This window comes from Haliotis rubra, unplaced genomic scaffold, assembly GCF_003918875.1.
Source record: "Haliotis rubra isolate DU_JTF1 unplaced genomic scaffold, ASM391887v1 Scf254, whole genome shotgun sequence".
Lineage (NCBI taxonomy): Eukaryota > Metazoa > Mollusca > Gastropoda > Lepetellida > Haliotidae > Haliotis > Haliotis rubra.
Genome location: NW_025766603.1, coordinates 384086 through 404670, shown reverse-complemented (window position 1 = coordinate 404670; position 20585 = coordinate 384086). Strand labels below are relative to the sequence as shown.

The following is a 20585-nucleotide window of genomic DNA, read 5'->3' as shown; positions in this document are numbered from 1 at the left end:
TCCATAAACAATGATCCAAGAGGGTTAGAACATCCATCGACATCAATATTATCAAACTATAAGCATTCCAAACAAACAAATAACATGTCCCCTCATCATCATCATCATCATCATCATCATCATCACCACCATCATCACCATCATCACCATCATTACCATCATCATCGTAAATATTCATATTCCTCTCAAACCATTACTAACAGTAACCATAACAAACACATACACTAATTTACATGAAAATCACATCAAATTGATTATTCCAAGAGGGACCCTCCATCGACATTGAAAGCATCGAAAGTGCCCCATACCTCCATACTTCCATACGACGTCACACACTACGACATCCACAGTGAAACATAACCTTCAACACAGCATCGTTACTTCCGCGAAATTTATCCAACACGTATACAGCTCCACGAACGCTTGAACTGCAGTATCAAATCCTAAATACAACCAGAGATATCTAATCCGAGATATAATGGAAGCTCCTAACACTGCCGCTGAGCGAGTACCGGAACAAGCGTTCCATGTGCTATCATCTCTCTGCAAATTACAACCACAAAATAACAAGTCCAAATATTTGCACACGCGCACTCTGTGTAAAATGTGTCTACTTTGCACTTTTATCTGTCAAATTTAAAAAGTGACAAATTAGAAAACCCCGACTTTCAGCTGTTCGTCTAAGAATAAACTCAGTTTTACTTGTAGCGATCTCAGGCATGTTCACCTATCTGATCAGAATCAGACTCTCGATGAAGAACGTACAACGTAATCAAGATTTCATTGCTCATTTGAATGTTCCGGATAACGCGGTGCAGCATCCTAAGCAGATCCGATAGCATCTTTATCTTAAAAACCTGAGATTGTTTATTTAATCATTGGCAGTTGTGCTGAGCATACTTTCGATTTCTTTGCTCTGTTGGGTGGAGTTAGTGAGTAAGGGAGTATTTTTAACGCCGCTTTTAGTAATATTGTCGCAATATTACAGCGGGGGACACCAGAAATGGGCTTCACACATTGTACCCATGTGGGGAATCGAACCCGGGTCTTTGGCGTGACGAGCGAACGCTTTAACCACTAGGCTACACCACCTCCCGACTCTGTTGGGTAGAAAGTTCCTTTCCAAACATTATGGTAAACGTGAGTTAAAATTTAAAGTCGCACCCACATTATTTCAGCTGTAGAGCGAGATTATGGCATGCACTAACTTGAAGGAATTCAGAACTTCTTTGAGTGGCATTTTAGAAATTGGAATGTACAATATTGACAAACTTTATTGATAACAACTTAGACGACATGTTACATTCCAGGGCCTAGATTTTCGAAGCTCTCTTAGCGCTAAGACAGTCGTAAGTTAATGTTAATGTATGGCACTTACGACTCTTAGCGCTAAGAGAGCTTCGAAAATCTAGGGCGGTGGGTAACCTAATGGTTAAAGCGTTGGCTCGTCACGCCGAAGACCCGGTTCGAATCCCCACATGGGTACAATGTGTGAAGCCCATTTCTGGTGTCCCCCGCCGTGATGTTGCTGGAATATTGCTAAAAGCGGCGTAAAAACCAAACTCACTCAGTCAGTCGAAAATCTAGGCCCTGTTTGACAACAGTACAGGAACTGTATCGGAACGTCGCAGTCACGAAATAAAAGAAGTTGTTATCAATAGAGTTTGTCAATGAGACTTTTAGAAAGTGAGTGAGTTTAGTTTTACGCCGCACTCAGCAATATTACAGCTATATGGCGGCGGTCTGTAAATAATCAAGTCTAGATCAGACAATCTAGTGATCAACAACATGAGCATCGATCTGCGCTATTGGGATACGATGACATGTGTCAACCAAGTCAGTGAGCCTTATCTCCCGATCCCGTTAGTTGCCTTTTACGACAAACATGGGTCACTGAAGATCAATTCTAATCCGGATCTTCACGGGCTCTGACGCCGTTACGATATTGACTAAGACTCTTGCAGAACCCCTTTCATTACCATGATTTGTTTCCATCCTCTGAGACCTCCTCAGTGATGGAGTGGGCAGTGTGTCTACCAGGAGAGCGGGTTTTAGGTTGTTCGATCCTAGCCGAATATTAATCATCCCCAGTGTGGCTATTCGTTTTGATCAGGGAAATTGTCTCTTTCACATGATTTTATCAAAAATTAAGAATGGCACATTTTCATCCCGAAAGACCTTAAAAATGGTACTTGTTGTCACCCTGCCTGGCGCTCAGCAAGTGAGTGAGTGAGTGAGTTTAGTTATATGCCGCACTCAGCAATATTCTAGCTATATGGCGGCGGTCTGTAAAGAATCGAGTCAGGACCAGACAATCCAGTGATCAACAGCATGAGCATTGATCTGCGCAATTGGGAACCGATGACATGTGTCTACCAAGCCAGCGAGCCTGACCACCCGATCCCGTTAGTCGCCTCTTACGACAAGCATAGTCGCCTTTTGCGGCAAGCATGGGTTGCTGAAGACCAATTCTACCCCGGATCTTAACGAGTCCGCTCAGCATTAAGGGCATAAAACAAGGAAAATGGCTCGTTGTCAATATACCGTATCTGGTTGGGATATAAATCATGGTAAAATTGCGGGAAAGTATTTCAGTAATCCAGCACTATAAAACCGGCAATTGACCGGATTTGGTTTGTAAGTTTCATAATCTGGAGCACGACCTCATTTCACCTCATGTTGAAATATGGGCCACATATGTATCAAAACCCATTATCCCCGTTAACCCGCTTACACGGGGACGACTGTTCGTGCACAGATGCAAAGGATAATGTAGAGTGATGCTGGCATGTGCTTCATCTTGTTTCAGATGATGTATATATTCCAGTTTCCTTAAAACATTTACACAGAGAAAAAACGTCTAACGTATTGTTTTAGACCTTTGTTTAGTCTTGGGGAAACTCATGAGGTGGGATACGGTTAGACTGACACTTAGTCCCTGAATGTATCAATGTATAACGGAAAGATTTAGATTCCTCACAAAACCATTACTATTATCATTATTATTGTTATGTTTTACAGATTAAATATAGTATGCAGCAGACAGGGTTCGGGTGATCCTGGCACAGTCAGGCTGGTAAGGATCATCTATTATTCTTATCATTATTAGGATTAATTAGGTAAACAAAGATCATGAATATATTCCATAAACAATGATCCAAGAGGGTTAGAACATCCATCGACATCAATATTATCTAACTATAAGCATTCCAAACAAACAAATAACATATTCCCTCATCATCATCATCATCATCATCACCATCATCATCGTAAATATTCATATTCCTCTCAAACCATTACTAACAGTAACCATAACAAACAAAATACACTAATTTACATGAAAATCACATCAAATTGATTATTCCAAGAGGGACCCTCCATCGACATTGAAAGCATCGAAAGTGCCCATACCTCCATACCTCCTTACGACGTCACACACTACGACATCCACAGTGAAACATAACCTTCAACACAGCATCGTTACTTCCGCAAACTTTATCCAACACGTATACAGCTCCACGAACGCTTGAACTGCAGTATCAAATCCTAAATACAACCAGAGATATCTAATCCGAGATATAATGGAAGCTCCTTACACTGCTGCTGAGCGAGTTCCGGAACAAGCGTTCCATGTGCTATCATCTCTCTGCAAATTACAACCACAAAATAACAAGTCCAATATTTGCACACGCGCACTCTGTGTAAAATGTGTCTACTTTGCACTTTTATCTGTCAAATTTAAAAAGTGACAAATTAGAAAACCCCGACTTTCAGCTGTTCGTCTAGGAATAAACTCAGTTTTACTTGTAGCGATCTCAGGCATGTTCACCTATCTGATCAGAATCAGACTCTCGATGAAGTACGTACAACGTAATCAAGATTTCATTGCTCATTTGAATGTTCCGGATAACGCGGTGCAGCATCTAAAGCAGATCCGATAGCATCTTTATCTTAAAAACCTGAGATTGGTTATTTAATCATTGGCAGTTGTGCTGAGCATACTTTCGATTTCTTTGCTCAGTTGGGTGGCGTTAGTGAGTAAGGGAGTATTTTTAGCAATATTGCAGGAATATTACAGCGGGGGACACCAGAAATGGGCTTCACACAATGTACCCATGTGGGGAATCGAACCTGGGTCTTTGGCGTGACGAGCGGACGCTTTACCACTAGGCTATGTCACCGCCAGACTTCCAAACATTATGGTAAACGTGAGTTAAAATTTAAAGTCGCACCCACATTATTTCAGCTGTAGAGCGAGATTATGGCATGCACTAACTTGAAGGAATTCAGAACTTCTTTGAGTGTCATTTTAAAAATTGGAACGTACAATATTGACAAACTTTATTGATAACAGCTTAGACGACATGTTACATTCCAGAGCCTAGATTTTCGAAGCTCTCTTAGCGCTAAGACAGTCGTAAGTTAATGTTAATGTATGGCACTTACGACTCTTAGCGCTAAGAGAGCTTCGAAAATATAGGGGCGGTGGGGTAGCCTAATGGTTAAAGCGTTGGCTCGTCACGCCGAAGACCCGGGTTCGAATCCCCACATGGGTACAATGTGTGAAGCCCATTTCTGGTGTCCCCCGCCGTGATGTTGCTGGAATATTGCTAAAAGAGGCGTAAAAACCAAACTCACTCAGTCGGTCGAAAATCTAGGCCCTGTTTGATAACAGTACAGGAACCTGTACGGGAACGTCGCAGTCACGAAATAAAAGAAGTTGTTATCCATAGAGTTTGTCAATGAGACTTTTAGAAGTGAGTGAGTTTAGTTTTACGCCGCACTCAGCAATATTCCAGCTATATGGCGGCGGTCTGTAAATAATCAAGTCTGGATCAGACAATCCAGTGATCAACAGCATGATCATCGATCTGCGCAATTGGGAACCGACGACATGTGTCAACCAAGTCAGCGAGCCTGACCACCCGATCCCGTTAGTCGCCTCTTACGACAAGCATAGTCGCCTTTTGCGGCAAGCATGGGTTGCTGAAGGCCTATTCTACCCCGGATCTTAACGAGTCCGCTCAGCATTAAGGGCATAAAACAAGGAAAATGGCTCGTTGTCAATATACCGTATCTGGTTGGGATATAAATCATGGTAAAATTGCGGGAAAGTATTTCAGTAATCCAGCACTATAAAACCGGCAATTGACCGGATTTGGTTTGTAAGTTTCATAATCTGGAGCACGACCTCATTTCACCTCTTGTTGAAATATGGGCCACATATGTATCAAAACCCATTATCCCCGTTAACCCGCTTACACGGGGACGACTGTTCGTGCACAGATGCAAAGGATAATGTAGAGTGATGCTGGCATGTGCTTCATCTTGTTTCAGATGATGTATATATTCCAGTTTCCTTAAAACATTTACACAGAGAAAAAACGTCTAACGTATTGTTTTAGACCTTTGTTTAGTCTTGGGGAAACTCATGAGATGGGATACGGTAAGACTGACACTTAGTCCAAGAATTTATATAATTTTGATAGTAACAAATAAACCCATTTAACTTGAAAAGGAGCCCCGGGTAGATGGGAGATCCTGAACCTGAGGAAATCTAGACTTGCTTCCTTCAGGGCTTCAGGACATTGTAGGGAGGGCTGGGCTGTAGTGAAATAGTACGGTTCAGGGACTGAGACAGACCTGCAACAGATATACCCAATACAGAACAGGCAAGTCTGGAACATGTGGGTAGGCTATATTATCGCAGTTTCAGAAAATGAAGAAAGTCTCTGGTCTCCTTTTGATTTTTATGTTATGAAGCTAATTTAGGAACTGTTTTCTTTCTGGAACAAGAGTCATCAGAAGATGACATATCCCCCCCATATTTGAAAGAACAAATCATCTGACAGTTACGCAACGTCCAGCTTGATTTTTTTAGACTAAGTCCAAATTGTTTCCATGGAAATCATGAAAAATATAAATGCCAAAAATCTGTAAACAGCAAATAGCACCACTTTGGGATCTGTCTCATAATATCTGCCAAATTCTGTTGAAAGATATTGAACAGTTTTCAAGTTGTGCTCCGGAAACGAAGCTCAAGCCTCCAAAACCTTTTCCCCCCAATAAAATATAATAAAAATGCCAAAAATATGTAAATAGCAAAAGGCACCACTTTAGGTTATGTTTGATATAACTACCATTGTTTTGCTGAAAAATATTGAACAGTTTTCGAGTTGTGTTCCCGAAACGAAGGTCACCCCTCCCTTTTGAGATTAAGTTCAACTTGTTTCCATGGAAACCAATAAAAATAAAAATGACAAAAATCTGCAAACATCAGATGTTTGATATATCTACCAAGTTTTGTTGGAAAAATATTGACGAAACCAATCCCTCCTTTTTGAGACCAAGTCTGAATCGTTTCCATGGAAACCGGGAAAAATAAAAATGCCCCAAATCTGCAAATAGCAAAAGGCACAACTTTAGGATCTGTTTGATATATCTACCAAGTCTTGTATTGAACGGTGAAAACATTTTTGAACGGTTCTTGAAAACCGGAAAAATAAAATGCTGCAAATAGCAAAACAACTTAAGGTTCTGTTTGATATATCCCAAGTCTTGTTGAAAAATATTGACTTCTTGAGTTATGCTCCGGAAACGAAGCCCACGTCTCTTTAAGACTAAGTCCAAAACGTTTCCATGGAAACCGAGAAAAATATAAATGACAATAATCTGTAAATAGCAAAAGGCACCACCTTAGGTTATGTTTGACATATCTACCAATTTTGTTGAAAAATATCGAACGGTCTTTGAGTTATGCTCCGGAAACAAAATGATTACTGGACGGACGGACGGACGGACGGACGAGGCGACGACTATATCCCCCCGCATTACATGCCGGGGATAAAAGGAAAATGCCCATGGACAACATATATGATATTTATGTTTTTAGACATCCAGTGAACAAATATTTTAGTGTGCATTAAACCTGAGGCCAAATGTGCAACTCGTAAGTGTTTTACTCCAAAACAAATAAACACAATGATAGGACAGTAGTTGGCATGTCTCTATTACTACAATCTGAAAATGAAAATACTATCTGGGTTTCTTTATATTGTATTTTATACAGATATTGGTAAAATGATGTCTTCAATATATTTTCTTCTTAGACACTGAATAGCGCCTTGGCAGCTATTAAACGTACATGTGTGGTTAGTCTAGCCTTAAACCAGCAATAAAAACAAAATTAAAATTATTAGTTCATTTTCCGAGTACAGGAAGTTTCACCGACAAACCCAAGTTCCGCACAAAATGTCAACCGCTTAAAATACCTGTAGTCACATTCAGGAAATGTTATCATGTTGGAAAAAGCACTAAATGTTACAAAATATGGTCAGTATTAATTACTGGATGGATGTATTTAAAAAAACACCCCCACACACAACAATCTTAAACAAAATTATCCAATCACAGCTGCCAGATGACTCAATCTGCACAGAAGGCTGTTTGTTGAAGTACGGATTCTGATTTGGTGTAAAACAACCTCATGACTGTGGTATGCTAGACTTGCATAAGTCTCTAGGCATTAAACATCAGTTTATATCATGGTTGGTAGATAACATAAACAACAAGAACATGTTGCCTCTGGCAACCTTACGGTCCACTTATCTTGACTTCCCTATTATCATAAGGCTAGAACTAGCCTTGCTAAGTCTCTAACGTAATAATTAATAGTTTAAATGATAAGTTTTAAAAATATACATATTCCTCTAACAGCCAGGCGTCCTTACTGTCCACTAATCTAGACTTGCCTCTTTAAAGGATAGAATTACTATACATCCATCGGCTTAGCATTCAGTACAGCCTTGGAGCAAGGTTACAAGAATATATATACATGGGAGAGTCATTCCTTACATCATCGGAGAAAGGCTAGCGGTAGGAAGGCACTCCCTGTCGGGACGTTGCTGTTCGGCCCACCTCAGACTGTCTGTGTTTAGTGTAAAGACGATAACACGTGGCAGACAGACACTGAACAGGCTGGTTAAGTGTTTCCCTGTGTTAAAAAAGCACTGTACCGATAAATTGCTTTACAGCGTTTTCAAATAAATTAATGAAAAATATTTTCGTAAGAATAATGATCATACAAGTGTCGCTATTCGTTTTGATCTGCAAAATTGTTTCTTTCACAAGTATGTATCAAAAAATATTTTGCTTAAATTTGCATTTTCGTGATATTGTCGTTATCTGATAATCATATTAATGATATAATTAACGTTAGAGTTCCGTCTAAGGTTAAAGAATTGGTGATGTTTCCCAGTGCATGCAATAAGGTTCAGCACAACTAAACGTATCTTTGGTATATATTTAGATACAAGACTAAAATAAAAACATATACTTCTGACAACTTCTTTGACCTAAGTATTTGAAGCCGCATTCTCACTGTTCTGTCTGATTTTCTTGCAGGTAACGGAAACGGGCGATTGGTGCCGAATGTCCTTAACTGTACCGAATAGTCACAACGTGAGAGATGGGATTGATAATCAACTTGGCCATTTCAGCGTGGAGAGTGGCAGTCACATTCACATAATCCTATTCTTTCTTCCGTCTGTAATGGTTGGTTTGGAAAGTCTTCCATTCAGACCAGATTTCTCGCATTCAGACCACGAAACCAACGTAGTGAATCACACGAACTCATCGCTGCAGAGTCGGCGGGACATGTGTTTTAGATCACTAAAACATGTGCTAGATGGTTGGTGTATGATATTGTCTGGGCGCGTCATGGTTCATTAAAGACGGTTTTCACAGCCCTGTGTCTGGCGTATTGTAACAGTGAAAGTAGTCTGTCTTACAATCCTCGAACCACATTATTTTCCCTGCTGCCTAGCCCTCTCTGCAATGCTGAAGCCCTAAATGAAGCAAGTCTAGACTTCCCTAGTCTGTCTCGCAGTCCCTGAGCACATTATTTTCCCTGCTGCCTAGAACCCCCCGCAGTGCTGAAGCCCTGAATCTCCCAACTCACTGGGGCTCCTTTTCAATTTAAATAGGTTTATTTGTTGCTGTCAAAATTATATATATTCAGAGACTAAGCGTTAGTTTACAGTGAAACATCTTTTGACAGTCCTGATGCTGACGCCCGGACAAAGTGAACACAGTGAGATGAGGTGTAGTGAAATGGAAATCTAGACTTGCTTCATTTAGGGCTTTAGCATTGCAGGGAGGAGTGAGTGAGTGAGTTTAGTTTAACGCCGCAATCAGCAATATTCCAGCGGTCTGTAAATAATCGAGTCTGGACCAGACGATCCAGTGATCAAAATCAATTGGGAACCAAGCCAGCGAGCCTGACCACCCGATCCCCTTAATCGCCTCTTACGATAAGCTGAAGGGTTACTGAAGGTTCATTCTAACCCGGGCCTTCACGGGTTGCAGGGAGGACAAGGCTGTACCGGAAATAATGTGGTTCAGGGACTGTGAGACAGCTATGGCTCTATATAACCAGCGTACAAGCGATGTCGACACCACAAATGTCTATGAAATGGGCAGACTAACGCTTAGTCCCTGAATTTATATAATCAAAAGGAGCCCTAGCGAGATGGGAAAATCAGGATCTGAGAAAATCTAGACTTGCTTCATGTAGGGCTTTAGCATTGCAGGGAGGGCAAGGCAGTATGGACAATAATGTGGTTCAGGGACTGTGAGACAGACTATGAAATGGGGTAAGATGAGGTTAGGCGAAACTGGGAGAGGTGAAGTGGGTGAGGTTGGGTGAGATGAGTGAGATGAGTTGAGTTTTATGCCGCACTCAGCAATATTTCAGCTATTTGGCGGCGGTCTGTAAATAATCGAGCCTGGACCAGACAATCCAGTGATCAACAGCATGAGCATTGACCTGCGCAATTGGGATACGATGACATGTGTCAACCAAGCCAGCGAGCCTGACCACCCGATCCTGTTAGTCGCCTCTTACGACAAGCATGGGTTACTGAAGGTTCATTCTAACCCGAATCTTCACGGGTGATTTGGGTGAGATGAGGTTAGTTGAGACTGGGCGAGGTAAAGTGGGTGAGGTTGGGTGAGATGAGGTGGGGTCATGTGCCAGTCGTAGGGTAAGACTAACATGTGTTGGCTCTTCAGGTTATAACCGCCTCCGTGGTGTAGTGATTAGAGCGTCGGCCCGGAGAGCGGAGGGTCGCGGGTTCGATCCCCGACCGCGTCATACCAAAAGACGTTAAAATATGGTACTTGTTGGTCCCTGCCTGGCGCTCGGCATTAATAGGTACAACAAGGACTGGTCGGCTTAGAGTCAGTATAATGTGTCTGAGTGGGGTATTCATGCTTCACTGCGGCATGGTATCTCAGTTGGCTAGCACTATAAAACCAGCTTCAGTCTGGGCTAGTACAAGCAGCCACACATACACACGCATGCACGTCGTCATATGAGCGAAATATTCTCAAGCACGACGTTAACCCCAATTTCACCTCACCTCACCTCTTCAGGTTATGTGGGGCGGTAGGGTAGCCTAGTGGTTAAAGCGTTGGCTCGTCACGCCGAAGGCCCGGGTTCGAATCCCCACATGGGCACAATGTGTGAAGCCCATTTCTTGGTGTCCCCCGCCGTGATGTTGCTGGAATATTGCTAAAAGCGGCGTAAAACCAAACTCAGTCAGTCAGTCTTCAGGTTATATTGCGTAGACCCAAGCTCGATTCGGTTATTTATAGGCTGCAGTGTACAGGAGCATTTTCTGAACGCGGCGTTTACTCACTTATTCCACGTTTTGTGATCAATGTTTACAATCTTCAGGGAGTTATTTGAAGAATTACTTAACCAAAAATACACTCCTCAGGGAGTCCAGCAGCTACGGTTCTACATAGCCAGCGTACACGCGATGTCTTCACATCGTCATCACAAATGTCTTGTTCCCGATGTCAAATATTATCACATATAAACTGAACATACACAACTCTCCCCGTGGAGTTCAGCTGTAATTCCCAGATACATTTCGCGTTCCAAACAAGTCAATCCAAGGCCCAGACATTATTCCACTAAAGCAGATCATATGGTAAAACCGCAGTGAAGAACAAATACCAAGACCCTTATCTCTCCGTGGATCTCCTGGGGAGAGTAGCTGTGTACGTCGAGAGGTTAACATGCATAAACAAGTGCCATCTCAGGTAAGTGTTTGTCTGGATTTCTACTGAAATACGCATCTGTCTGGTACACACAGAAACAGTCACGGATACAGACACGTAAATAGACACAGATACAGACACGTGAACAGACACAGATACAGATACAGACACAAACCGACACAGATACATACACGGAAACAGACACAGACACGGAAACAGACACAGATACAGACACGGAAACAGACACATACACGGAAACAGACACAGATACATACACGGAAACAGGACACATACACGGAAACCGACACAGATACAGACACAGATACATACACGGATACATAAACAGACACAGATACATACACGGAAACAGACAACACGAAACAGACACAGATACATACACGGAAACAGACACAGATACATACATACGGAAACAGACATACATACGGAAACAGACAGATACATACACGGAAACCGACACAGATACATACACGGAAACCGACAGACACAGATACATACACGGAAACAGATACATACACAGATACATACACGGAAACAGATACATATACGGAAACCGACACAGATACATACACGGAAACATACACGGAAACCGACACAGATACATACACGGAAACCGACACAGATACATACACGGAAACCGACACAGATACATACACGGAAACAGACACAGATACATACACGGAAACCGACACAGATACATACACGGAAACAGAAACAGACACAGATACATACACGATACACGGATACATCCACGGAAACCGACACAGATACATGATACATACACGGAAACCGACACAGATACATACACGGAAACATACATACACGGAAACCGACACAGATACATACACGGAAACCGACACAGATACATACACGGAAACCGACACAGATACATACACGGAAACATACACAGATACATACACGAAAACCGACACACATACATACACGGAAACCGACACAGATACATACAGATACGGAAACCGACACAGATACATACACGGAAACAGACACAGATACATACACGGAAACCGACACACAGATACATACACGGAAACCGACACAGATACATACACGGAAACCGACACAGATACATACACGGAAACAGACACAGATACATACACGGAAACAGACACAGATACATACACGGAAACAGACACAGATACATACACGGAAACATACACAGATACATACACGGAAACAGACACAGATACATACACGGAAACAGACACAGATACATACACGGAAACACACAGATACATACACGGAAACCGACACAGATACATACACGGAAACAGACACAGATACATACACGGAAACCGACACAGATACAGACACGGAAACCGATGCGGATACAGACACGGAAACCGATGCGGATACAGACACGGATACAGACGAAAACAGACACGGAAACGCACACAAATAGAGACACGAAAACCGATTCGGATACAGACACGTAAACAGACACGGATACAGACACGTAAACAGACACAGATACCGATACGGACACAGACACGGATACAGACACGGAAACAGACACGGAAACAGACACGGATACAGACACGGATACCGATACGGACACAGACACGGAAACAGACACAGATGCAGACATGTAACCAGACACGGATATAGACGGAAACAGACACGGAAACACACAGAGATACAGACACGGATACAGACGCATTCTACGGCGTTATTGGAGCACGGTGCCATGTTGGTTTACACGAAGCAATTACATGTTACACTTACAACATTCATGTCATATGAGTGCGTTTAGTTTTACGCCGCTTTTAGCAACATTCCCGCAATATCACGGCGGGGGACACCAGAAATGGGCTTCACACATTGTACCCATGTGGGGAATCGATATATGTCGTCGCCTGTAAACGAATGGCCTGCCGAAGAAGGTTCACAACTGAGCTTTCGATTTGAGAAAAATCAAAACATTCAAACGTTATCAAAACGTTATTAGACTGAGTGAGTATGGTTTTACGCCGCTCTTAGCAATATTCCTACAATATCAAGGCGCAGGACATCAGAAATCGGCTTCACATATTGTACCCATCTGGGAAATCGAACCTGGGTCTTTGGCATGAGAGCGAACGCTTTACCCAATGAGCTCTCCACCGCCCTTATTAGACTGAAAAACTACTCGGTCCAAAATACAATTCTAATACACCTATAAAATGTGCGTCAACAAATACTCTATCTAATTTGTTTCATTTTCAGGGAGCACTTAACATGGAAACTTATTTTTGTTCAACTGAACCTGGACCAGACAACCCGGTGATTGATACCATGAGCAACACCTAGAGGCGCAGTCAGGGTGATATGACACGCAGTCAAAGAAGTCGCCAACTGGACCAACTTACTGAATCTGACAGATAACTTATCTATCCGGAAATCTCAAATTACCATTTAACAGATTTCTTTAAGTCTGTGATGGTTAACTGTAAAATGGGCCATATACTGTCTCTGGCCAATTAGCAGTCATGGGAAGTTTGATAAAACGCTAGCTTGTTTACTAACGCAAGTTTTATTGTACCCATAAATGTGACAGAAAGGTAATACCCCAATTAAAGACACATGGTCTCATTTTCACACATGGCGCTAATCACTACGTCTGGATATGTTCTTGAATTGGGTGCCAGACCGTGGAACATATCTTCAGTGCCTTTTAATTGAAAGGACCCGTGACGAATTGGTCTTCAGTAACCCATGCTTGTCGTGACTTTGTTTGGGATACAGAACTACATGCTGAAATCTTGGATACGATTTTGTTTCATAGCGCAAATAGAAAGTCAATGCCAGGGAAAAACCAGTCTCGATTATCCGCCGAAACACATTCCACTGGGCTAGAAGGCAAAACAGACCCGTGAAGACCCGGGTTAGCATTGATCTTCAGCAACCCATGCTTGTCGTAAGAGGCGACTAACGGGATCGGGTGGTCAGGCTCGCTGACTTGGTTGACACATGTTATCGGTTCCCAATTGCACAGATCGATGCTCATGATGTTGATCACTGGATTGTCTGGTCCAGACTCGATTATTTACAGACCGCCACCATATAGCTGGAATATTGCTGAGTGCGGCGTAAAACTTCAACTCACTCACTCACTTTAGCGCCCCATGCTTGTCGTAAGAGTGTCTCAACTGCGCGGAACAATGCTCACAATGATAATCACTGGATTGTCTTGTAGAGAGGTGAAATACTAAACAAAAACAAACAAACTGAACTCATATGTATACTCATGCCAATAATGGTTGTAACCCCCTTCAATTTTTTTAATTGAAGAGGGTGTGTGGGGTGTGTGTGGGGGTTGGGGTGGGGAGGGGGGTGACAACCATTATTGGCATGAGTTTATAATAATCTTGAAACCCCTTTAACCTCAACTCCAGAATATCACATAATGAAGTTATTATACCTAATTATAAGCAACATTTCAATTACGGTAGCTAACCTTGAACAGATGAACATAATTATGTCAAAAGCTAACTTTCAAATTCCTTAACTGAAACATATCAGTTCATTGTAATATGATAACTGTACGTGTGTTTTTCCATCGTAATATTATCAAATAAGAATGTCCATATCTCTCAATCTGCCCCATATCATATTTATCCATTTTGATGAATGAACCCTCTTTAAGCAACGTAACAGTATCATATATCAAAGGCAAATTAAAACGGTTATCAGATAATCAGAAACCAAGATCCTGCTGTTTCAACACATCATATAACGCAAAGTGGGGCAACTGCTAATGAATTTATTCCCCCAAACTGTTGCAGTGTGTCAAGAAAAAATTCAAATCCACAGAAAACGCAAGTACGAGAACCGAGTGAGTTGAGCTTAACGCCGCTTTAGGAATTACTTCAGTTTGGCCAGAGAGTCAGTTTCAGTTTGTAAGGATTATCAACAAAAGATGGGGCGTGGAATGAGTGAGTGAGCTGACTGTAATATCACTTTGAACATTACGATAGTTATTTCTCAGAGTGTTAATACAAAAATTAATACGTTGTTTTTCGGAATATAATCCGAAAACCTAGGTGTATACTTTCTTGTGTGCTTCAGTGTATTCAATATGGGTGTCATACTTGAGTTTTGAGCCTTAAGCTTGCAATGTTAACGTTTCTGTGATTCTTTTAACGTTTGTATTCTTTCTTTCTTTTGCCAAAATCAAATTTAAAAGTATTTCCCGGAAGTTTATGATAATTCAGGACATTAGGGCGTGCTGAAATAATATTAATATAACACCCAAATACCGTCTTATGTGAGTGAGTGAGTGAGTGGGTGGGTGAGGTTAAGCGATTCATGGAAAAGTATTTTAGTAATATAACGACCTATTAGCAAACTATTGGATGTCACAGTAGCGAGTGAGTGAGTGAGTGAGTTTAGTTTTACGCCGCACTCAGCAATATTCCAGCTATATGGGGCCGGTCTGTAAATAATCGAGTCTGGACCAGACAATCCAGTGATCAACAGCATGAGCATCGATCTTGGCAATTGGGAACCGATGACATGTGTCAACCAAGCGAGCCTGACTACCCGATCCGGTTAGTCGCCTCTTACGTCACAGTAGCGAAACCAGCGAGGTCGGTTATTACATGCAAATCAAAATCAAACAGCAAATCGAAGGGAACGTGAGATTCCTACCAATGATCATCGAATCCTGGCACGACAAAAGGATGCAACTCTGTACAACGAAATGATGACCCTTACAGAACAAAATATCATCACTGAATGAGATATTTCAGTTATTTACTCATGCCAATAATGGTTGTCACCCCCTTCAATTTTTAATTGGTGAGGGGTGTGGGGTGTGGGGTGGGGTGTGAGGTGTGTGTGGGGGTTGGGGTGGGGAGGGGTGACAACCATTATTGGCATGAGTATATAACGAACGACGTCACAGACCCAAAACGATACAGGTTATCGTTTCCATGGCGATGACAAACCAGATAGTCGATAAATACTATCTTCGTTAAAAGGTTAATAGGCCATCAGTCCCAATTTCAAAGTTTTGATATTTATTTTCAAAACAGTGAAACGTGATGCCCATGTGAATGTGAACATATTCTGTTCGTAAAAGATTGAATATAATAAAAGTCACAACGAGAAAATGTCATAGGAGGAGAGCAACACCGAAGTGGAAGAACGAAACGAGAAGAAACGAGAATATGCCATCATGATGGTAGGAGCGAGTCGAAGAACACATTCTCCCTATCCTACCATGATATCTTCTCGTTTATTACATAAAGTGCAAATGCTCTATTGTGACGTTCCGTGTTTATTAGATCCCTTTTCACGACACAGACTGTTTTAATGTTACTCTACACGCCACTATTGAAACTTCCGCAGTGGGTTACAGCGACCTGAATATCACTCCGCGCGAGGTATGTGACGTGAGACCGCATTCCTCTGCCTGACGTCATCAATCAGGTGCCAGGTTCTGATCACGAAGGAAACAAAACAGAATGATATGTGACACAAAAGAACTTTCTAATTATAGATCTCCTTAAAACTGGAATACCCATGGCCTAAATAATGTTTAAATTTAGATGCTTACGGAAAGATCCGACTTCTGCCGAACGCTAGAAAAAGTAGATCCGGCATCTATGCAATACGGAAATCGGAAATCAGAGTGCAATACGGAAATCGCCTTTGTACGGCTGTATTGCCAGATTACTTTTGTATGTAATAACTTTTAAGAATATTGCCACTAATGGCTTAGATTTGTTAATTTGAGGTAAACATCTTTTGGATATTGCCATTAAACTAGACCACTAGTTAGCTAGACTAGCATCTAAACTCTGAAATGAACATATTTTACAGAAAAAAACAATTCCTAAATTATAATCATAAAATATAATGTTATTAATGAATAGGTGCCCAGAGACTTTCTTCATTTCCTGAATCTGTGGTTATCTAGACTTGCATGGGCTTTCCTGGATATGTTTGTTTCAGGGTCTGTATGACTGACTACAAGTTAGCTTACAGCTCACCTTAACGATGACAGGCAATTTGTCCACATGCAAGCAGACCACCGCCTCCCCCCAATTCAAACATTGCCGTACAATCACACGGCCATAGGCTTAACGTTACCTATGTCAGTCATTTCGCCATATGAACTCGCAAAAGACCACTAGTTAATTGTTTAGCTAATTGTACTGATTACAGTTTGCCCAAACACACGCGCACGCACGCAGGCACGCACGCACGCACGCACACACACACACACACACACACTACAGCTCTAGTGAATAACATAGCTCACTTTACTGACTATCAGCCAAATGACCACACAAACATGACAACTAGTTAAACGCTTTAACCACTAGTTAAAGCCAACGTTACCAATGACAGTTCTGGTGTCCCCCCGCTGTGACATTGCCGGAATATTGCTAAAAGCGGCGTAAATAAATACTCTCACTCACTCACTATTTGATAAAAACACGTCTCTAGTCAACGGCATATCTCACTATACCAATATCAGTCAGTATTACCAACGAACAAACAAACTACATCACCAGTTAAAAGTACAACTCTTTTCAACAGCAACCCTATTTACTTCGTGATCTGAAACTTCCCAAAGTACACCATACACCTTGGCTAATTGGCAGATGCTGACACACAAACTCTACACAGCGCCATCCGACAAATGGTGTAAGGAGCTCTCACTTGCCTCCTATAACCTGACTACACTTCCCAAGCTACTTGTACTTTTTTCGAGAAACATTCTTTTGAACAGCTTAAGCAACTCCTGACTCAAATTGCTTCACATGCTTCTGCATAATTACGTTCTTCTGAGAAAATCCACAACGTCGCATATCGTTTTCGCATATCTGCATAGAGTTTGGCGCATGTCTTGCACAAATATGTAGGCTACTCGAGTATCTGTTGATCGAGCAACACGCAAAACCATCCTCTGAGAAACCGTTTAACTGCCGAGTTCACATTGGAAGTTTTTGTATGCTTCAATTTCCTTAAAAATATGGTTAATAGCGGAAAATACATCCCAAAATAAATGACTAAATGGTATTCGTACATGAGGAAATATTACAATCTGAAATTCTCGTTACTTTAAAGGTTCAAAACAATGCAAAGTTAAATTATATTACGCATATTATCATATAAATTTGATCTGAAATTCCCGTTACTTTGAAGGTTCAAAACAATGCAAAGTTAAATTATATTACGTACACTGTCATATAAATATAACTTGAAATTCCCATTACTTTCCAGGTTGAAAACAATATAAAGTTACATTAAATTACGTATATTATAAATATATAAATACTAGTATTAAAAAGAAAAAACAATAAGATGAAAAACACGAACATACAATAATTTCAAATAGTACACTACATGTTACCAACATATACGGCCAAATTATGTAGAATAAAAGTCAAAGTATGACAAATAGGTTAAATAAATAAGTACATAAAAACATACAGAATATTAAATAAACAGTTAATTACTTAATAAAATGTACATAACTGTAAATATACTTTGATGTATGGTTACGTTAATGACACTAAAAATAACTATTTACGCTAAGCGTAGACATTTATGTGCAACATGAAGATTACTCGAAACAGACACGCTCGTAAACATTATAAGCGCTGTTGTATGACAGGGCTAAACACCAAATAAAAGCAGACAGACTTACGAGAACTGGCTCCAAGAATAAATCACCACATCCAATTCACCGCATTTGTTAAAACCTACAGATTAAGGTTACCCAATTATGGACAGAAAAAACCCTTAAAACATACACTCCCCGATTGGATTCAAGGGAGTTCGGTTCCACTATCACAGAGAGCATTGTAATCCATAGACCTCGAGCATCAGTGATGTTATTCCTTCGGAATCTTCGTGGAACCAATTTGCAGAATTCTCAGAGGCACTACGCAATGTGCTTCTTGCATTGTAAATCACACGTCTGTCTCAATAGTGAATAATTTTAAACTTCGTAATGTCCTAAACACACGACTTTAAGACCACCTCGAAGTCTTTGAGAAAATGTCAGATATCCAAAACAGCGTTGACTTAAAAACAATTTCATGTCAATTCTTGGCACGCATGCTCGTAAACCTTAACTCAAGTATTTTTTCAAGCGAACGCTGTCAAAAAGTGGAAACTCACGCGTGTTTTTAGGGGCTGTCGACAGGGGAAATATAGACTATTTACGTCCACGGACAACTCACCTCGTTTTAAGGACGCATTGTGTTAACCGATAGTTCCTCAAGCAGGTCGTGTTCCCGACGAGCAGTGAGTTCCAAACTCTCGCGATCCTTTCGCCAGTTCCACACATCGAGATGAAGGTTTATGAAGAGACGATTACAGAAAACAAACGCCATTGAAGACAAAACTGCGGTACTGATGCTTGAGATTGACGCTGCGCGTTATACAGCGCTTGGGACGTTGATGGCGAATCCAGAGCCTCGTTAACCCTTCCGTTCTGGCGCTGTTTAGACATAAGTGGATTTTGTCGTGTTGGGGATTTGGGGATCTTGGGATCTATTATGGTGGAATGTTTGGTAATATGGAACTCGTTTGCTCAAATCTCTCCTTGGGGGTCTTTGCCAAACCACATATTTACTCAACAAGGGGGTGATAAGTTTTGGCAAAAAATCTTATCTTTCTCTAATTAAAAACATTCCGTGTGAAGCTGCTATACGGTCAAACATCAATTTGTCACTAAGTCACTAATTCGAACAATTTTTAACTCTTGAAGATCCGGGTTAGAATATTGATCTTCCGCAGAATACCCATGCTTGTCGTTTGAGGCGACTAACGGGATCGGGTGGTCAGGCTCACTGACTTGGTTGACACATGTCATCGCTTCCCAATTGCGCAGCTCGATGCTCATGCTGTTGATCACTGGATATGACAGTCTCTTCAAGTAGCTCGGTTAACTTGTCAGGCTCGCTGACTTGGTAAACACAATTGCGTAGATCAATGCTCATGATGTTGATCACTGGATTGTCTGGTCCAGACTCGATTATTTACAGACCGCCGCCATATAGCTGGAATATTGCTGAGTGCGGCGTAAAACTAAACTCACTCATTCACTCGAACAATTTTTATGATATTCAAAATGTTTTTCCCGAAGTGGAACTACAAGAACTACATTTCTGGGTTCTGTCCAAGTCGTTGCAAACGGACACTTATTGCTTCTACAGTTTACACACTATCAGAGATAATAAAGTCAATGCAATCTCTACGACCCAGCTGGCAACATTTGTTGTCAATAACAAAATCCCGCTCAAGCTCGTTTGGTGCCAGAACCTGCTCAAATGTTGGTCCAGTATTTTTGAATTCCCTTCCAGACAACCTCAGACATTCAGGACCTATCTGACTTTAAGTCTAGACACGACAAGGTATTTCTTCAGATTTGCATACAACTGAATACCTTTTATTAAAGCCGTTTTTCCTCAAAAGACTGGAAACAGACGCTACATAAATAACTAATAGATATAGGTGATCACGCGATTGTGTTTTGGAAT

At 41.2% G+C, this 20585-nt stretch overlaps 1 protein-coding gene across 2 annotated transcripts in view; it reads right to left on the bottom strand.

The window, feature by feature from the left end:
• LOC124279655 overlaps nucleotides 1–20585 on the bottom strand; it is a 58972-nt gene that overhangs the window by 11195 nt on the left and 27192 nt on the right. Inside the window, exon 1 of one of the 2 annotated variants that reach the window (XM_046715492.1) lies at nucleotides 19284–19447. The exons of the other annotated variant lie outside the window; for it this stretch is intronic. The gene's annotated coding sequence lies outside the window, so the exon portion shown is untranslated. Of the gene's footprint in view, nucleotides 1–19283; nucleotides 19448–20585 lie in introns of those variants that run through there. 2 annotated transcript variants of the gene reach the window in all.